Source organism: Macaca mulatta, chromosome 5 (genome assembly GCF_049350105.2).
Source record: "Macaca mulatta isolate MMU2019108-1 chromosome 5, T2T-MMU8v2.0, whole genome shotgun sequence".
In the NCBI taxonomy this organism is placed as follows: Eukaryota; Metazoa; Chordata; class Mammalia; order Primates; family Cercopithecidae; genus Macaca; species Macaca mulatta.
In genome coordinates, this window is record NC_133410.1 from 174,111,946 (window position 1) to 174,117,534 (window position 5,589).

At 41.2% G+C, this 5,589-nt stretch overlaps 1 pseudogene; it reads right to left on the reverse strand.

The window, feature by feature from the left end:
* Nucleotides 1-533: 533 nt before the first annotated feature.
* On the reverse strand, nucleotides 534-4,332 carry LOC705710 (nucleolar protein 8-like; annotated as a pseudogene).
* Nucleotides 4,333-5,589: the final 1,257 nt, after the last annotated feature.

A 5,589-nucleotide genomic window follows, 5' to 3' on the forward strand; every position in this document is an offset into this window, starting at 1 on the left:
GGTACACAGCATAACCTAAGTAGAGTCCTTGCCAGAAATGTCTTGTCTAAATCCAATCATGAGGAAACTGTCAAATAAATTCAGGAGATGGAACATTCTGTAGAACAATTGGCTTGGACTTGTCAAAGGATTTGGTGTCAGGAAGATCAGAGGGTCACAATGGAAGACTAAAGAAATACAGCATCCAAACGTAATGTGTGAACTTGGCTGGATGCTGCATTTTAAACAGCTGTAAGAGACATTTTGAGGACAAGTGGGGCAATTTGAGTATGGCTAAGATTTTAATGATGTTATTGAATTCACTTTTTTTTCCTTTTTAAGAAGTTGAATTTAACTTTCTGAAGTAATTACTTAGGAAGAAATGCAGAGGAGCTCCACAGAAAAAGGTGACAACCAGAATGATATTCCATCAGCCAGATTTTTAAAATTCCTCCACTCTGAAATTTCTTTTTGTCAGCTAAAACTATTTTCCGGGTCCATTTCCTTAGGTGAGCCTTGTTCACATTCGGCATCATACTCAATGCTGATATTTATTATTTTGGTTTCATTTTCCTTTTTGCATCTTTATGTTTCTTCCGACAATCCATAGGCAGGTTGTCTGTTCCGGCGTCCCAAGAGTTCCTGCTAATATTACTTCCTGCTCCTCTCTAGAATAAATCAGAACCTGCTTGAAGTCCTTCATTATTCTTAGAGAAAAAGAAAAATCTAGTGGTCTCTGTCTCAGGTAATGATGCTTCTCCAGGACTGGACTTTCTGTGATCTGTTCCTTCAGTAACATCTTCCTCTTTGGAACTGCTGTCTTGGAAACACGGGTCTTTCTCGTCCCCAGAACCCGTCTGTTTCACCTCTGTGAGTCTCTTCCTTTATGTCTTTAGTGTCTGAATAAAAAAAAGGGGAATGTGAACCTGCTGGGCTGCTCAGCCCCACTGCTCAGAGCTGCAGGGTCCTGGATTTCCTCAGGTTTCTCTTTGCCACACTCCTCATTCCAGGGTGTGTCCTCTTCTTTTTCACTGGTATATTTTGAAGTTCGAAATATTTCTTTCAGATCCATAGCAATGTTATGATACCTTTCTTTGGACACCTCAGATAGCTTTTCAGCTTCCTCCCTTTTCTTTTTTTGTTTTTCTTTACTTTCTTTTGGTTTATCGTGTCTTTTTCTTTCGTAAGTGGCACGGTCTTTCTTCGTTGGATCATAATGTATGCTGTCCTTAAATTTCTTAGCAGCTACTGATTCTTTGTAGAATTGCTTAAGTTGATTTGCAAAACACTTTGTACAACATTCAGGGCTTTCTTTTCTTCTTCAGCAGGCTCTCTTCTTCCTAGTAGTTTTCTTTTCATTTAACTCTTCCTGTTCCTCTTCACTGTCACTTTCTTGAAATCAAGAGTTCATGCAGAATCTGTCATCAGTGCCAAAGTGCGACTGTAAATCCATGAGCTTCTGTCCAGCTCTGCCCTCAAACTGAGGTTTAATTTTGAGCCTGTTACTGTTATCTTCAGAATCAGATTCCTCATCATCACTGCTATCAGGCAGCTTCCTTGATGTTTCACCCATAGACTCTTTCACCCATTCCTCTCCTGGACGGCTGTCCTCCTGAGTAGATATCTCCTCTGTTTCACATTCACTGTCAGAACTGAAGATGATGTGGGTTAGCTTATCCTCTGGATGACCATCCACATTTGTCAGAGCATTGTGCACCAGCTTCTTCTGCACTTCTTTTGCTTTTTGCCTCGTTTCCAAGGCTGCCAAGTGCTTATCATCATCTTCAGCATGCTTATCCTTACCACTCAGATCAGATGAATTACTAATAGAAAGTGAGAAATCAGTTTTGATTTCCTCGGTGTCCTTGGATAAGACCTTTGGTGATTTCTCAAGAGATGTGAGGCTACTTGAGTCAGACCTCTCTTCCTCTGAAGCTTCTGTCTTTGTGGGACTATGGCAGCTGTCTTTGTCAAAGCCTATGTTGTGAGTCTTTGCACGAAGACTTAAGGACTTCTTACCTTCTAATGGCAATAAACTAGAAATAGAATTCTTACTTCTCTTTTCAGAACTGCTAGTGGACACTGCCTTGCGATCCTGGCTCTCAAAAGTGTTCTTTTCTTTTTTTTTTGAGACGGAGTCTTGCTCTGTCACCCAGGCTGGAGTGTGCAGTGGTGGTTCCTCAGTTCACTGCAAGCTCCGCCTCCCAGGTTTACGCCATTCTCCTGCCTCAGCCTCCCGAGTAGCTGGGACTACAGGTGCCTGCCACCTCGCCCGGCTAGTTTTTTTGTATTTTTAGTAGAGATGGGGTTTCACTGTGTTAGCTAGGATAGTCTCGATCTCCTGACCTCGTGATCTGCCCGCCTCGGCCTCCCAAAGTGCTGGGATTACAGTGTTCTGTCTTTTTTGAGGCTGAATATAATTTAGGCCATTCACCTTCTTTGCATGTTGGCATGGAGGCAGTTCACCTGAAAAGCTATTAACATATGGGGACCCATCTTCCATGGATATGATACTGGGATCCACATGTTTCATGGAATTCTGATCTTTATTAATATTGTTAGAGGCAACATTGTCTTTCAATGATTTTTTTTTTAACTGACTTCTTTTCATATAAACAGCCTCCTCCCTTGAAAACCTGGAATTTTGGCTTTAAGTTGTTTTTCTTTGGTTTCTGTTTGCCACAGGTGCTCTCCTCTCCTTCTAACAGGGAAGCCACAATGTCCTCAGGACAAATACACTGTCTGCGTCTGTGGAGGCCAGTGGGAGTGTTGGGGCTCTTGAAGCCTCTGTTAAACTTGCATTGTGTCATGGTTTCTGGTCCATCACTCTCAGTATCTTCATTTGGAACTTTCTGATCAGTGCCAGCCAATTGTTCCAAATCAGCTAAAGTAAGATTCACACGAAGGCAGTTTTTTTTTTTTTTTTAAATCATGGCATTATACTCCTTGTCTCCTTCAGAGTCAGCTAATTCTGATGCAGAATCAGCATCTTCACCGCTACTGCACTGAGAGGGAGATTTGTGATTAAGAGGCTTTAATCCATGACGAGGGCTGACTCTACATTGCTTTTTCTTTTTTGTACTTTAATACAGTGATCAGAAAGCTCACAGATTTCTCTATTTTTGAAGGAAGTTTTCTTGTCTGTAGATTTTTCCAATTGTGAAAATGCTGTACTGTTTTTGACCTTAGCAACATTTTTTTTCATCGCAATGATTTCATCTGTATCTCCTGAGTCATACTCACAATCGTTTCTAATAATATCATCACTGTCATGGTAAGAGACATTAGTTTTGATACCTATACCTATTGAAGAATGCTATTTGTGAACTCCTGATTTGAAATCATCCCTTACAACTCCAAAGGGATCATTTTCAGATTCATTTATTGAGGGCTGTATGGTTCTCTATAAGTTTTCCTCTTTTGCAATCATCATTCTTAATTCATCTTCAGAATCAATATCATCATTAGAAATGCTATTTCTCTTCTTGGCAGTTTCCAAGCCAGAAGTCTTAAAAGGTAGATTTTTAAGTTTCTGAGTATCAGAAACAGGTACAGGAGGTGATTTAGAAGAAGTAATGCGATCACAAGTTCTTTTCTGTGCAGCCTGTTGCTGTGTTAAGGGTGGTCTCTCTATTACCCACTTGGGCCTTGGACTCATGGTCAGAGACCCAGTGGAACTCTCATCCCTCTGCACTTTTATCGTCTTCTTGGGAGGGCTGTGGAAGTCGAGAAGTCTCCTCACCGTTTGTTACTCATAGGGTCATTCCCTCCTTCCAATTCCCAAGTCAAGCTGGATATAGGAACGGTGTTTGTGAAATCCTCCCCTATCTTCTTTAGGTTGTGGCAGGATTTTGAGGGATCATATTTTATAATTTTATATTTATGATAATTTTTAAGGTGAAGAACAAGTAACACTCTTCCGAATTTGCTCACAACCCAATTCTTATACCCTGGCACTTCTGTCCCTGGCACAGCTTTCATATGGAATTCCACTCCTATCTTTTCTAACAAGTTGGTATTACCTGTTGTTGATTTTCCTTTCTTAGCTTTTGCTTCTTCTTTCTCTTGGGCCAATCTGTGCAAAAAGCTTTCTTTTGCTAGTTGAATTTGTAATGCTCCACCTTTCCATTTTGTTTTATTTAGAACAGACATACATTTTTTCAGGTCTGCTTCTGCTGCACTGATGTTGATATATGCAAAGATTTTCTGCGGGTTTCCTTGGTCATCTTTCTGTGTAATCTCCACATCCGAAACCTCTGCAAATCTGCTGAACTGATTTTGTAGGTCTGTCTCAGAAATTTCCTGGCCAAGGCCACCCACATAAAGGTGCTTCATTTCTCTGTTCACTTTCATGAAGGCTGGGCATATACTTGGTATGTTTTAGTGGGAAAAGTAATTTTTTCAGCCTTGTTTCTCCGAGAAGACCCAGAGACGTAAAGAGAGAGGCTTGGAAACTGCCTTGTGATTCTCATGCCCCAAACCCACTCCTCACCATGTCATCACCTACAGCCAGCACTGCTGCAGCCCCTGAGTTCACTTTTTAAAAGGCCTGGTAGGCCGGGCGTGGTGGCTCATGCGTGTAATCCCAGCACTTTTGGAGGCCAAGGCGGGTGAATCACCTGAGGTCAGGAGTCTGAGAACAGCCTGACCAACGTGGTGAAGCCCCATGTCTACTAAAAATACAAAAATTAGCCAGGCGTGATCGTGGGCGCCTGTAATCCCAGCTACTCAGGAGGCTAAGGCAGGAGAATTGCTTGAACCCAGGAGGCAGAGGTTGCAGTGAGCCGAGATCACGCCACTGCACTCCAGCCTGAGCGATAAGAGTGAAACTCCATCTCAAACAAACAAACAAACAAACAAATGCCTGGTAATGATGTTAGGTTGTGTGAGAGAATGTCCTTGTTTGTGAGAGTTATGTGCTAAAATATTTAGGGATAAACTGTCATGTTGTTTCCAACGTACTTTAGGATGGCTTGACAGAAAGAGGTGTGTGTAGGTTCCTGTATTAGTCCTTTTGGGATGTTATAACAAAATACCATAGACTGGAGTGCTTATAAACAGCAGAAATCTATTTCTCACAGTTCAAGAGTCTGGGAAGTCCAAGATCAAGGCATCAGCAGATTTGGTGTCTGGTAAGAACCTACTTTCTGGTTCATAGATGCCACCTTTTCACTGTGTCCCTATGGGGTAAAAGAGATGAACGGTCTTTCTCAGACCTCTTTTATAAGGGCGATAATTCCATTCATGTGGGTTCTACCTCCCCAAAGTTCTAACTACTAATATCATCATGCTGGGGGTTAGATATTTCAACATATGAATTTCAGGGGGACACAAACATTCCGACCATAGCAATACCTATATAGAGAGATGAAGTAGGAGCCACAAGATTATTAATAGTTGGTGTGTATAGGCAAGCGTATACCAATATTCACTAGACATTTCTTTAATTTTTGTGTAGATTTGAAATTTTTCAAAGTAAGAAAAATAGTATCTATGGGAATCAAGAGAAAATATTTTTCCCTCCACTTTTTATGCCTGTTGTCCTCTACACTTAGTAATTATTTCATGACATGAAAGCTCTGCTCTGATTTGTTAGTTTTGTCTGACGTA